Source organism: Salmo trutta, chromosome 17 (genome assembly GCF_901001165.1).
Source record: "Salmo trutta chromosome 17, fSalTru1.1, whole genome shotgun sequence".
Lineage (NCBI taxonomy): Eukaryota > Metazoa > Chordata > Actinopteri > Salmoniformes > Salmonidae > Salmo > Salmo trutta.
In genome coordinates, this window is record NC_042973.1 from 35,059,556 (window position 1) to 35,074,888 (window position 15,333).

The window sequence follows — 15,333 nt, forward strand, 5'->3', positions numbered from 1 at the left end:
GTGATAACTGGGGTGCTGTTAAGTGTTGGGGAGGAGCAATTGAAATGAAAGATTCCCGGTGTCTCTGACGTCCACCATTTGGTGCGACGCAGACCTGGTGGAGAGTGTGTTGAAACAGAGAAAAGATTGTCTGTTCTGCTAAGTTTTGATGCGGAGTCTTTCCCTGAAAATGTTAAGTTAGGATTTGTCAGTTACACCGTGAGAGCTTTTGTCCTGAACCCATTACAGTGTTTTAGGTGCCAAGCCTATGTTGCATCAGTGTGTAGGAGGGAGATTCCTAGATGTGAGAAGTGTGCAGGAGGACATGAGACAAACGATTGTGTAGTACTGGTGGAAGAGGTTGTGTGTGTTAAATGTAGGGGTACTCATGGTGCTGGAGATCAGAAGTGTCCGGTGAGAGAAAAGCAGGTTGAGGTTGCTACAGGTGTCGTATGCTGAGGCAGGGAAAACAGTAATAGTGGCAGATGGGTCCAGGACGAGGGATCCTAAGAGGATCCCTGTGAGTAGGCCGAGGCCAATAGAGAGTGATAGGAATGACATGTAGTTCAGTAAGATTGAATTCTAAGCGTTCATAGCCATGGTTATGAACTGTGCTGCAGAAATGGTACGTAAATCACAGAAAATAGATGTGGTGGCAGCTGCAGAGAAGTACTTGGGTGTATGAGATTTAACTGCAGAAGAGTTACAAGCTGTGTTGAGCAGGAGTGTCCCATCCTCCCAGGCTGCCGGCCCGGTGTTGGATCAGATAGGGCCAAGCAGTGGAATAGTGGTGAAGTTTTTTAATGGGTGTAGGGTTAGGTGGTAGGGCAAGTTTAATGAACGCACATTCCAGAACAGTAGGTAGAAACACAGAGCTAGATGAGAGGAATAGATGAATTGGGAGACTGTGGATGGCCTCACACTCCGGTACAGTAGGTGGCAGTGTATGCACCACACGGTTGCCCTACACCCAAACAAGGGCACTGCGTTCATCCACCTCTGGCCTGCTCGCCTCCCTACCTCTCCCTCTGCGGAAGCACAGTTCCCGCTCAGCCCAGTCAAAACTGTTCGCTGCTCTGGCACCCCAATGGTGGAACAAGCTCCCTCACGACGCCAGGACAGCGGAGTCAATCACCACCTTCCAGAGACACCTGAAACCCCACCTCTTTAAGGAATACCTGGGATAGGCTAAAGTAATCCTTCTACCCCCCCCTCCCAAAAAAAGATATAGATGTACTATTGTAAAGTGGTTGTTCCACTGGATATCATAAGGTGAATGCACCAATTTGTAAGTCGCTCTGGATAAGAGCGTCTGCTAAATGACGTAAATGTAATGTAAATGGTTGCGATCTGCAAATAAAAATATAAGAAGATAGCGCCCGCCTAGAAGACAGACACGTGATGTTGATTGACAGATGTTGGGTGAAGGTGTTTGTTGTGTTGTGTAATATTCTACTTTTTTAGCCTGCACTACATCACTCAAAGTTATGTAAACAATAATTTCCCAGTCAGTAGCTAGAGTTTAGCGGAATATTTAATACACTTAGATGCTCTGTTGCGGTTGTAGCCTACTACTCTTGCAACAAGTCAATTTGATGGAAACATCTCTGGTGGGAAAATGTGCATATTGTTTTTATGCATATTTTTTAATATTCACATGAAAATCTGTTGACAATTGGATGGAAACCTAGCTAGTGAAAAGAAGGAAGCCTGTACAGAATACACATATTCCAAAACATACATCCTGTTTGCAACAATGCACTAAAGTAATACTGCAAAAAATGTGGCAAAGCAATTCACTTTGTGTCCTGAATACAAAATGTTTTTGTTTGGGGCAAATCCAATACATCGCATTACTGTGTACCACTCTCCATATTTTCAAGCATAGTGGTGGCTGCATCATGTTTTGGGTATGCTTGTAATCATTATGGACTGGAGAATTTTTCAGGATGAAAAAGAAACAGAATGGAGCTAAGCACAGGAAAAATCCTATAGGAAAACCTGGTTCAGCCTGCTATCAACCAGATACTGGGAATTAACTTTTCATCAGGACAATAACCTAAAACACAAGGCCAAATGGAGTTACACTGGAGTTGCTTACCAAGAACATAGTGAATGTTCCTGTGTGGCCGAGCTACAGTTTTGACTTAAATCTACGGCAAGACCTGAAAATGGTTGTCTAGCAATGATCAACTACAAATTTGACAGAGCTTGAAGAATTTTTAAAAGAATAATGGGCACATGTTGCACAATCCAGGTGTGGAAAGCTCTTAGTGACTTACCCAGAAATACTCATAGCTGTTATCCCTGCCAAATGTGCTTCTACAAATTATTGACTCAGGGGTGTGAATACTTATGTAAATTACATATTTCTGTATTTCATTTTCAATAAATTTGCAAACATTTCTAAAATCATGTTTTCACTTTGTCATTATGGGGTTTTGTGTGTACATGGATAAGAAAAATAATATTTCATCCATTTTGAATTCAGGTTGTAACAACAAATTGTGGAATAAGTCAAGGGATATGAATACTTTCTAAAGGCCCTGTATTTGGGATGGAGCACTGTTAAAATCAATTGCTTACCTTTCACTCAAAATTGGAGAACCAGTTATTTGCAACACTGGAAAATACTATAATAATGTTCAATAAAACATTTTGTGGCACAATTCACTTTTAGGTCAAGAGTATCTTGTGGAATTATGTTTCTTTTGTTGTCTTTTCATTTCGGTCACAATCAACATTCAATAAAGTCTTTATTTGTAAAACTATGCTGAACAAAATAGAAATATCCATTTTCTTTGTGAGTCTTGGTAAAAATGCCCTCTGTGTGTGAGGAAGAAAGAGAAAGTCAAACTGTTCCCGAGCCTTGTCGATAAAGACCAGTTGAGATGCGAACAGCTCAGTTCCTTCCATCAACTCTGTTGTGTCTGGGCTCCTAATATAAGTAATAAACTTTGAGTTTACACAGGCAGCCCAATTCAAATCTTTTGCAAATTATTTTGCATATCTGAAATCCATCAGCTCTTTTACCTAATGGGTAAACAGAAAACAACACATGGAACCTGATCGTTGACTTCCGATTTATAACACCTCCATATGTGGATCTGAATCCTGTAACAAACCTGATCCTCCATGTGACCTCTATGTGGATGCTCAGATCAGATATTTTTGCTCTGAAGTGTTTTGTTTTGTTTTTTTGCACATGAGCATTACATATGTGTACTACTTTAAATCAAATCTTATTGGTCACATACACATGGTTAGCAGACGTTAATGTGAGTGTAGCGAAATGCTTGTGCTTCTAGTTCCGACAGTGCAGTAATATCTAACAATTCCCCACAACTACCTAATACACATAAATCTAAAGGGGTGAATGAGAATATGTTCATATAAATATATGGATGAGCGACAGCCGAGCGGCATAGGCAAGGTGCAATAGATGGTATAAAATACAGTATATTCAGATGAAGTCGGAAGTTTACATACACCTTAGCCAAATACATTTAAACAAAATTTTTCACAATTCCTAACATTTAATCCAAGTACAAATCCCCTGTCTTAGGTCAGTTAGGATCACAACTTTATTTTAAGAATATGAAATGTCAGAATAATAGTAGAGAGAATGATTGATTTATTTCAGATTTGATTTCTTTCATCACATTCCCAGTGGGTCAGAAGTTTACATACACTCAATTAGTATTTGGTAGTATTGCCTTTAAATTGTTTAACTTGGGTCAAACGTTTTGGGTAGCCTTCCACAAGCTTCCCACAATAAGTTGGGTAAGTTTTGGCCCATTCCTCCTGACAGAGCTGGTGTAACTGAGTCAGGGTTGTAGGCCTCCTTGCTCGCACACGCTTTTTCAGTTCTGCCCACATATCTTCTGTAGGATTGAGGTCAGGGCTTTGTGATGGCCACTCCAATATCTTGACTTTGTTGTCCTTAAGCCATTTTGCCACAACTTTGGAAGTATGCTTGGGGTCATTGTCCATTTGGAAGACCCATTTGCGACCAAGCTTTAACGTCCTGACTGATGTTTTGAGATGTTGCTTCAATATATCCACATCATTTTCCGTCCTCATGATGCCATCTATTTTGTGAAGTGCACCAGTCCCTCCTGTAGCAAAGCACCCCCACAACATGATGCTGCCACCCCCGTGCTTCACGGTTGGGATGGTGTTTTTCAGCTTGCAAGCCTCCCTCTTTTTCCTCCAAACATAACTATGGTCATTATGGCCAAACAGTTCTATTTTTGTTTCATCAGACCAGAGGACATTTCTCCAAAAAGTACGATCTTTGTCCCCATGTGCAGTTGCAAACCGTAGTCTGGCTTTTTTATGGTGGTCTTGGAGCAGTGGCTTCTTCCTTGCTGAGCGGCCTTTCAGTTTATGTCGATATAGGACTCGTTTTACTGTGGATATAGATACGTTTGTACCCGTTTCCTCCAGCATCTCCACAAGGTCCTACAATTTCTTTCTGAGGACTTCGCTAATTTCTTTTGATTTTCCCATGATGTCAAGCAAAGAGTTACTGAGTTTGAAGGTAGGCCTTGAAATACATCCACAGGTACACCTCCAGTTGACTCAAATTACGTCAATTAGCCTATAAGAAGCTTCTTAAGCCATGACATCATTTTCTGGAATTTTCCAAGCTGTTTAAAGGCACAGTCAACTTAGTGTATGTAAACGTCTGACCCACTGGAATTGTGATACAGTGAAGTATAAGTGAAATAATCTGTCTGTAAACAATTGTTGGAAAAATTGCACAAAGTAGATGTCTTAACCGACTTGCCAAAACTATAGTTAACAAGAAATTTGTGGAGTGGTTGAAAAACGAGTTATAATGACTCCAACCTAAGTGTATGTAAACTTCCGACTTCAACTGTACATGTGATATGAGTAAGTGGCCAGGGATTAGGTCTCTATGTAGGCAGCAGCCTCTCTGAGTTAGTGATAGCTGTTTAGCAGTCTGATAGCTGTTTTTCAGTCTCTCGGTCCCAGCTTTGATACACCTTCACTGACATCACCTTCTGGATGGTAGCGGTGTGAACAGGCAGTGGCTCAGATGGTTGTTGTCCTTGATCTTTTTGGCTTTCCTGTGACATCGGGGGGTGCAGGTGTCATGGAGGACAGGTAGTTTGCCCCAGGTGATGCATTGTGCAGACCGTACCACCCTCTGGAGAGTCTTGCAGTTGAGGGTGGCGCAGTTGCTGTACCAGGCTGTGATACAGTCCAACAGGATGCTCTCGATTATGCATCTGTAAAAGTTTGTCAGGGTTTTGGGTGACAAGCGAAATTTCTTCAGCCTCCTGAGGTTGAAGAGGGGCTGCTGCGCCTTCTTCACCACACTGTCTGTGGGTGGACCATTTCAGTTTGTCTGTGATGTGTACGCCGAGGAACTTAAAGCTTTCCACCCTCTCCACTGCTGTCCCTTTGATGTGGATAGGGGGGTGCTCCCTCTGCTGTTTCCTGAAGTCCACAATCATCTCCTTTGTTTTGTTGATGTTGAGTGAGAGGTTGTTTTTCTGTAGGCTGTCTTGTCGTTGTTGGTGATCAAGCACACTACGGTTGTGTCGTCTGAAAACTTGATGATTGAGTTGGAGGCGTGCATGGCCACACAGTCATGGGTGAACAGGGAGTACAGGAGGGGGCTGAGTACGCACCCTTGTTGGGCCCCAGTGTTGCAGGTCAATGAAGTGGAGATGTTGTTTCATTCCTTCACCACCTGGGGGCAGCCCGTCAAAGTCCAGGACCCAATTGCACAGGGAAGGGTTGAGACCCAGGGACTCCAGCTTGATGATGAGCTTGGAGGGTACTATGGTGTTGAATGCTGAGCTGTAGTCAATGAACAGCATTCTTACAAAGGTATTCCTCTTGTCCAGATGGGATAGGGCAGTGTGCAGTGTGATGGCGATTGCATCGTCTGTGGACCTGATGGGGCGGTATGCAAACCGAAGTGGGTCTAGGGTGGCCAGTAAGGTGGAGGTGATATGATTCTTGACTAGTCTCTCAAAGCAATTCATGATGACAGAAGTGAGTGCTATGGGGCGATAGTCATTTATTTCAGTTCTTTGTCTTCTTGGGTACAGGAACAATGTTGGCCATCTTGAAGCATGTGAGGACAGCAGAATGGGATAGGGAGTGATTGAATATGTCCGTAAACACACCAGCCAGCTGGTCTGCGCATTCTCTGAGGACGCAGCTAGGGATGCCATCTGGGCCAGCAGATGGCGTTTAAATGTTTTACTCACGTCGGCCACAGAGGAGGAGAGGGAGGGGCGCAGTTCTTGTTAGCGGGCTGCGACGGTGGCACTGTATTATCCTCAAAGCGGGCAAAGAAGGTGTTTAGTTTGTCTGGAAGTGTGACGTCGGTGTCTGTGACGTGCCTGGTTTTCTTTATGTAGTCCGTGATTTCCTGTAGACCCTACCATATACGTCTCGTGTCTAAGCCATTGAATTGCGACTCCACTTTGTCCCTGTACCGGGATTTTGCTTGTTTGATTGCCTTGTGGAGGGAATAACTACACTGTTTATATTCAGCCAAATTCCCAGACCTCTTTCCATGGTTAAATGCGATGGTTCGCGCTTTCAGTTTTGTGCGACTGGAACATATCCGACCGGAACATATCCCAGTCCACGTGATCAAAACAATCTTGAGGCGTGGATTCCGATTGGTCAGACCAGCGTTGAATGGTTCTAGTCACTGGTACATCCTGTTTGAGTATCTGCCTTTAAGACGGTAGGTGTAAGATGACGTTGTGGTTGGATTTGCCAAAGGGAGGTCAGGGGAAGGCTTTGTATGCATCGTGGAAGTTAGAGTAGCAGTGATCGAGTGTATTACCCCCGCGAGTACTGCAATCAATATGCTGATAGAATTTAGGTAGCCGTATTCTCAAATTTGCTTTGTTAAAATCCCCAGCTACAATAAATACAGCCTCGGGATATATGGTTTCCAGTTTACATAGAGTCCAGTGAAATTTCTTGAGGGCCGTCGTGGTGTCTGCGTGAGGGGGAATGTACACAGCTGTACCGATAACTGATGAGAATTCTCTTGGGAGGTAATATGACAGGCATTTCTTTTCAAGGAATTCTAGGTCGGGTGAGCAGAAGGACTTGAGTTCCTCTATGTTTTTATGATTACACCTTGAGTCATTAATCATGAAGCATACACCCCCACCCTTCCTCTTCCCAGAGAAGTGTTTATCTCTGTCGACACGATGCATGGAGAAGCCCGGTGGCTGAACTGATTCCGACAACATATCCCAAGAGAGCCATGTTTCCGTGAAACAGAGAACGTTACAATCTCTGATGTCTCTCTGGAAGGCAACCCTTGCTCGAATTTCGTCTACCTTGTTATCAAGAGACTGGACATTGGCGAGTAGTATACTCGGGAGCGGTGGGAGATGTGCATGTCTACGGAGCCTCCGTCTGCCCCTTCTGTGGCGCCGTTGTTTTGGGTCGGCTTCTGGGATAAGATCCATTGTCCTGGGTGGCGGTCCAACAGAGGACTGGCTTCCAGTTGAAGCTCGCATCCGCTACAAGACCATGGTGCTTGCCTACGGAGCTGTGAGGGGAACGGCACCTCCGTACCTTCAGGCTCTGATCAGGCCCTACACCCAAACAAGGGCACTGCGTTCATCCACCTCTGGCCTGCTCGCCTCCCTACCTCTGAGGAAGCACAGTTCCCGCTCAGCCCAGTCAAAACTGTTCGCTGCTCTGGCACCCCAATGGTGGAACAAGCTCCCTCACGACGCCAGGACAGCGGAGTCAATCACCACCTTCCGGAGACACCTGAAACCCCACCTCTTTAAGGAATACCTGGGATAGGATAAAGTAATACTTCTAACCCCCCCCCCTTTAAAAGATTTAGATGCACTATTGTAAAGTGGTTGTTCTACTGGATATTATAGGTGAATGCACCAATTTGTAAGTCGCTCTGGATAAGAGCGTCTGCTAAATGACTTAAATGTAAATGTTCTGGAAAGTCGTATTCCTGGTCGTAATGTTGGTAGGTTGACTTCGCTCTTATATCCAATAGCTCTTTCCGGCTGTATGTAATAAGACTTAAGATTTCCTGGGGGTAACAATGTAAGAAATAATACATAAAATACTGCATAGTTTCCTAAGGACTCAGAGGCCGCATCAGTGTGGTCGTGTTCCGCTGCTCATCGACTGTCAGATTGCTATAACATTTATTTATCCTTTATTTAATAGGCAAGTCAGTTAAGAACAAATTCTTATTTACAATGACGGCCTACCCCGGCCAAACCCTAACCCGGACGACGCTGGGCCAATTGTGCGCCGCCCTATGGGACTCCCAATCACGGCCGGTTGTGATACAGCCTGGATTCAAACCAGGGTCTGTAGTGACATCTCTAGCACCGAGGTGCAGTGCATTAGACCGCTGCGCAACTCCGGAGCCCTATATAGTTAGCTGATACGTAAAATACCTAAGATCTGTCAGGAGTCAGCAACGCCTGGGCAGAGGAACATGCCCTGTGACTGACTAAAATATACATTTAAATATGGCTCACATGTAAAATTTTGAGTGGACAACCAGGGGGAAATTTTTTTGATTTGGGTTCTTAGGGTAGCAGTGTAAACACAGCCTTTGTTATTATTTTAACTGAAAAACACAATTATGATCATCACATTCCTTCTGAAAGAGCTTTTGTGCCCTCTTGTGGAGAAATAAAAAACACCATTTCACTCACTGGAAAGGGTGTAGGATAGACTAGAATTTAGGTCACAGGGGATAAATTACATCATCTTTATCCAGATTAAGAGATATTTCGTGACAGTGTAGTATTGCATTTTTGTGCATTTTACATATTCTTAACTCTGTAACCTGTGCTATCAATTCAGTTTGTTACTGTGATTTGCACACTTCTGCTCTGATCACTAGACATCTTACATCATGTGGATAAATAGTTATATTTAACTGCTCCAATGAATCTTGTAAAATTCCCCACAAACAAATTCCTTGTTTTTGCACTAAAAACAAATGTGGTGTTCATAGTATTTACATTAATATTTTAGCCTGGAGAGAGGGATGGACTGAGGGGGAGAGGAGAGAGGGAAGGACTGAGGGGGGAGAGGGAAGGACTGAGGGGGGAGAGGGAAGGACTGAGGGGGGAGAGGGAAGGACTGAGGGGGGAGAGGAGAGAGGGATGGACTGAGGGGGGAGAGAGGAGAGATGGTAGCTAAAATAACTACGGTCAGTCAGGTAAATGAGTTTATCTTGACATCTTTATTCCTGCCCTGCTGTACATTTGCTATTTTGTTAGAGTAAATACATCTTAAATAGTTCAAACAGTTGATATTTTCACAATCAAACTTCCAAACCCACGTCTTCTCTCGCTTGTTCAAACTAGTTTTACAGGGAGAAGCAAGCCCTTTATGTGATTTCAGTACTTGGGCAAACCCCCCCCCCCCCCCAATCTCCCCCCCAATCTCCCCTCCATTCAGACATGATTACCAGTGGCCTGCTGGTCTTGTATTCCTCTTGATGACAACTGATGTCCAGTTTGTAAGAATTTACCTTTAGATGTGTGTCCATCACTGCCTGTCAGTCAGTGTACAATATAGTACAGTCAGACAAGGGAAGGGAAATGGTAGAAAATAATTAACTGGCATATAACTGGCAACTATAGTTCAGACAACTGTACAGTACATGTCTTCGATCACCAGAGGTCCACCTGATACACAAGTTACATAGCATGTCTGATTTGTTTAACGTTACCCAGTAGATCACTATGTGGACAAAGATTTAAGATCGGTTATTTATTTTTCAAGGTACAGAATAGATTTACTTTATACGGTTATGGAGTGCCATATATTAATAGAACAAACAATATTTTCTGTTAAAATGCACCTTTTTTCACAGTTTGATCAGTTTGACCCCCCCCACAAAAAAATGATTGAGAATCAACCTATACAAGGTCAACATCGTCCCAGTCTCGGAATCCCTCAGAGCTCCAGAATATAATCTGTGGTCCACACAATGCAGTGGAGAAGTTATATCCAGACAGAGCCAGAATAAGTGTAGTGGCTGTCGTCTGAGGTTACGGCACCAAGCCTGGTGTCTTCATCCTTAGACCACAGCCCACCTCCATGACAGTTTGTCCATTCCCTGGATCCAAGGGGTCATATGAAGGGTAGCAAACCAGGAAAGGTGACAGGATCTGGGGGAGTCTTGTCTGACTGCAGGGCCCTCTCATGGTAGAGGGTGCAGGTCAAAAAGCCCTTATATGCCAACAGGTGTTATTGTGTTCAGGCAAGATAGGGGGCAACTCAGCAGAGTGTTTGTTGGAGGGGGAGCTCCTGGAAAACCACATACAAGAGCACCTACTGTACGTATACTAAGGAACACCACTCACATGTATGATAGCAGCAAAAAGTCAGAGTGAAATTAAGCATTTCTAGAAACAAAATAAAATGATTATTTTCCAACATTTAGGTCTATCTTCTACACAAGAGGTCAAGGGGTGTTGACTTGGCTTTGACAGAAGTCTAATGAGGCATCACAATGTTCTACTGGGTCACTGTGGCTGAACTGTGGGAATAAGTACCTTCAAAAACAAGAGGAGGAAATCGAAATAAAGTGGCCCTTTACAGTAAAAAAAACCCAGAACACTTAATGAATTAAGATTGGAGTCATTAAACATACTTAGTTTGGACTAAAACATAAACAATCTAACTACTCAGACAGGGCATGCAGTACAAAATCACATCTGGTTGGAGTGTTTCAGAGTTTGTTTGTGCTCCTTCTTTCCCTCCAGACATGAGGAAAACAATCTCCAATCGTCATAAGTCATTCACAACAACAGTTATCCACAGAGGAAAGCAAACACAGACCACCACAGAAACACTTGCTTCCAACAAACTTACTGCTCTAACATGTACAGGGCATGAAGTACTAGCTAACAAATAAGGCAAGTTAAACAGGACCAAGCAGTGTTCATTTGTACTGTCAGCCCTATGCTGATGTTAGTGCTGTAGAGAGCACAAAGGCTAGTAGTCCTACCTACACCATTCAATATTGAGAAATATCACGAGAACCCCTGAAATGAAGAATGTTTTCCGCTGACTTTTCTTCCAATAGAAGTTGGCTCAGACATGACTATCTTAAATAAAATCATCTTCTCAGGGAACCAGATATCTTTCTGAGGCAGCAGTAGTGAGTAGAATGAGAGAGACGGTTACTGTGGCCAAACAACCAGTTTTATCCCGCATATTAGCAGTAATTTAAGGCAGGTCTTGTGCATTACAATCTGTGAAGTTGAAATTCTGTCATTCTATCTTATGTTCCAGGATCAAAAGGCGAGGCATTTCTGGACATTCCTATTTCCTGAGCCTTAATAAAAACACAGGGAAGACTGATACCTGCTATCTACAACTGGAAAACTATACTAAACACCAGGAAGTTATTTAAGCAAAGGAACTTGAAAGAAATTAATGCCACCGGTAATCAAGCTCAAAGCATATTTTGTTCTACTTCCTTGAAAAGCTGTGTACGAATCTTTCGCTGCGTAACCATTCCATGATAAATAAATGGCACTGCATGGACCAAGCAATGACTTTAGTCTCCCAGCCTCCAACCACAATTCAGCCCAACCTTGAAGGCAACAGAAAGTAAAACATCACTCATGTACCACTCACTTCTCCACCCAAGACAGGTCTTAAAATGGCAACCTCCCATCACACAAAATAAACATCCTGACTTACTTTACAGCGCTGAGCATGACCACCTTCAATCACAACAAAAATCACATAGCAAAAACAAATGTGTTTAAGAAGAAAAGAAAGTTAGGTTTGACGGCTGGACTAAAAAAAGGCACCATTCCTATGTGGTGTGTCTTGTATCATGCTCTGTCCCCTACTTGTATCCATAATAATGAGGTTTCTGCAGAGCCCCTCTAGAGTGGAACAGGGAGGCTGGGGGAGGTTAATTAGGCATGGGTATATAGGCAACTACTGCCCACTCTTTTCAGGGGTCAAATGTAAAATCTGGGTTTTGAGGTGTGAGGAGGTGGTGGGGGGACTCACCAGGGGTTGGTGACACCCCCCTTTAAGACCAGTGTTGAGACTGTTAAACAATAACTTCGCAGGAACTTATTGGAGATGCTCGGCATGATCACACTGGAGAAAAACAGTCATTAGTGGTGTTGCTCTGGCAGACATGGACTCAAAAAGAGGGGACAGACAGCCTAGTCTAGACGAGACTAGCATGGCACAGCCTGGCCTGGCAGGGGCAAGGTACTCCTCTCCCAAACGTCTACGGTACACAGATAGCTTGTTGATGCATCTGCTTGCTCTGCCTTTCTTTGACCGTCCTCTAGTTTCAAAGTTTGTTGTTGTTGTTTCAGCTTCCACCGTCAGTCTTCAAGTCCATGCTGCCACTACGCGCCATAGGTCCACTCCTCACCGTGAATTGGTGAGCTGTGGGAGAGAAGGATACATTATTAAGACATTGTGTAAGGACTCAGCGTCTCTGCTGTGAATAAATGAATCAAATGTATTTTATTGAAGTAATTTTAAGAAATTAGCAGTTGTCACAAAGTGCTATACAAACACCCAGCCTAGAACCCCAATGAGCAAGCAATGCAGAAGCATAGTGGTTAAGAAAAACCTAGAAAGGCAGGAAGCTAGAAAGAAACCTAGAGATGAACCAGGCTCTGAGGGGGGCCAGTCCTCTTCTGGCTGTGCTGGATGAACTATGTTGTTGATTATTCTTGAGATCAGATATGGGCAGTATTTAAATTACTTTTGAGTATTTAGTCATTTGTATTACACTGGGCTGAACTACACTCCAATTATTTTGTAACCAGATGCATTCGAGAGCTATAATTTATTTATTTATTTATTTATATATTTATATATATATATATATATTTTTTTTTAAATTTTTTTTTAATATTTTTTATTACAGCTGTTCACCATTTTGTGTGCTCCCTTTCACCCTCCATTCGTATAATACACTGCTCAAAAAAATAAAGGGAACACTTAACACAACACAATGTAACTCCAAGTCAATCACACTTCTGTGAAATCAAACTGTCCACTTAGGAAGCAACACTGATTGACAATAAATGTCATATGCTGTTGTGCAAATGGAATAGACAACAGGTGGAAATTATAGGCAATTAGCAAGACACCCCCAATAAAGGAGTGGTTCTGCAGGTGGTGACCACAGACCACTTCTCAGTTCCTATGCTTCCTGGCTGATGTTTTGGTCACTTTTGAATGCTGGCGGTGCTTTCACTCGAGTGGTAGCATGAGACGGAGTCTACAACCCACACAAGTGGCTCAGGTAGTGCAGCTCATCCAGGATGGCACATCAATGCGAGCTGTGGCAAGAAGGTTTGCTGTGTCTGTCAGCGTAGTGTCCAGAGCATGGAGGCGCTACCAGGAGACAGGCCAGTACATCAGGAGACGTGGAGGAGGCCGTAGGAGGGCAACAACCCAGCAGCAGGACCGCTACCTCCGCCTTTGTGCAAGGAGGAGCAGGAGGAGCACTGCCAGAGCCCTGCAAAATGACCTTCAGCAGGCCACAAATGTACAAGTGTCTGCTCAAACGGTCAGAAACAGACTCCATGAGGGTGGTATGAGGGCCCGACTTCCACAGGTGGGTGTTGTGCTTACAGCCCAACACCGTGCAAGACGTTTGGCATTTGCAAGAGAACACCAAGATTGGCAAATTCGCCACTGGTGCCCTGTGCTCTTCACAGATGAAAGCAGGTTCACACTGAGCACATGTGACAGACGTGACAGAGTCTGGAGACGCCGTGGAGAACGTTCTGCTGCCTGCAACATCCTCCAGCATGACCGGTTTGGCGGTGGGTCAGTCATGGTGTGGGGTGGCATTTCTTTGGGGGGCCGCACAGCCCTCCATGTGCTCGCCAGAGGTAGCCTGACTGCCATTAGGTACCGAGATGAGATCCTCAGACCCCTTGTGAGACCATATGCTGGTGTGGTTGGCCCTGGGTTCCTCCTAATGCAAGACAATGCTAGACCTCATGTGGCTGGAGTGTGTCAGCAGTTCCTGCAAGAGGAAGGCATTGATGCTATGGACTGGCCCGCCCGTTCCCCAGACCTGAATCCAATTGAGCACATCTGGGACATCATGTCTCGCTCCATTCACCAATGCCACGTTGCACCACAGACTGTCCAGGAGTTGGCGGATGCTTTAGTCCAGGTCTGGGAGGGATCCCTCAGGAGACCATCCACCACCTCATCAGGAGCATGCCCAGGTGTTGTAGGGAGGTCATACAGGCACGTGGAGGCCACACACACTACTGAGCCTCATTTTGACTTGTTTTAAGGACATTACATCAAAGTTGGATCAGCCTGTAGTGTGGTTTTCCACTTTAATTTTGATCCAGACCTCCATGGGTTGATAAATTGGATTTCCATTGATTATTTTTGTGTGATTTTGTTGTCAGCACATTCAACTATGTAAAGACAAAAGTCTTTAATAAGATTATTTCATTCATTCAGATCTAGGATGTGTTATTTTAGTGTTCCCTTTATTTTTTTGAGCAGTGTAAGTCTGATTGCACTATGGTGTTTTTTTATTTTTTATTTCACCTTTATTTAACCAGGTAGGCAAGTTGAGAACAAGTTCTCATTTACAATTGCGACCTGGCCAAGATAAAGCAAAGCAGTTCGACAACATACAACAACACAGAGTTACACATGGAGTAAGCAACATACAGTCAATAATACAGTAGAAAAAAATAAGACTATATACAATGTGAGCAAATGATGTGAGATAAGGGAGGTAAAGGCAAAAAATGCCATGGTGGCAAAGTAAATAAAGTATAGCAAGAAAAACACTGGAATGGTAGATTTGTAGTTTGAAGAAAGTTCAAAGTTCAAATATAAATAATATGGTGCAAAGGAGCAAAATAAATAAAATAAATAAATACAGTAGGGGAAGAGGTAGTAGTTTGGGCTAAATTATAGATGGGCTATGTACAGGTGCAGTGATCTGTGAGCTGCTCTGACAGCTGGTGCTTAAAGCTAGTGAGGGAGATAAGTGTTTACAGTTTCAGAGATTTTTGTAGTTCGTTCCAGTCGTTGGCAGCAGAGAACTGGAAGGAGAGACGACCAAAGGAGGAGTTGGCTTTAGGGGTGACCAGAGAGATATACCTGCTGGAGCGCGTGCTACAGGTGGGTGCTGCTATGGTGACCAGTGAGCGGAGATAAGGGGGGACTTTACCTAGCAGGGTCTTGTAGATGACCTGGAGCCAATGCGTTTGGCGACGATTATGAAGTGAAGGCCAGCCAACGAGAGCATACAGGTCGCAGTGGTGGGTTGTATATGGGGCTTTGGTGACAAAACGGATGGCA

The 15,333-nt window shown here is 43.8% G+C and overlaps 1 protein-coding gene across 1 annotated transcript in view; it reads right to left on the minus strand.

Moving 5' to 3' along the window:
• Positions 1–9,210: 9,210 nt before the first annotated feature.
• Positions 9,211–15,333, minus strand: part of LOC115152114 (GTPase HRas) — a 41,925-nt gene continuing 35,802 nt past the window's right edge. Inside the window, exon 6 of the mRNA XM_029696642.1 lies at positions 9,211–12,420. The gene's annotated coding sequence lies outside the window, so the exon portion shown is untranslated. The remainder of the gene's footprint in view (positions 12,421–15,333) is intronic.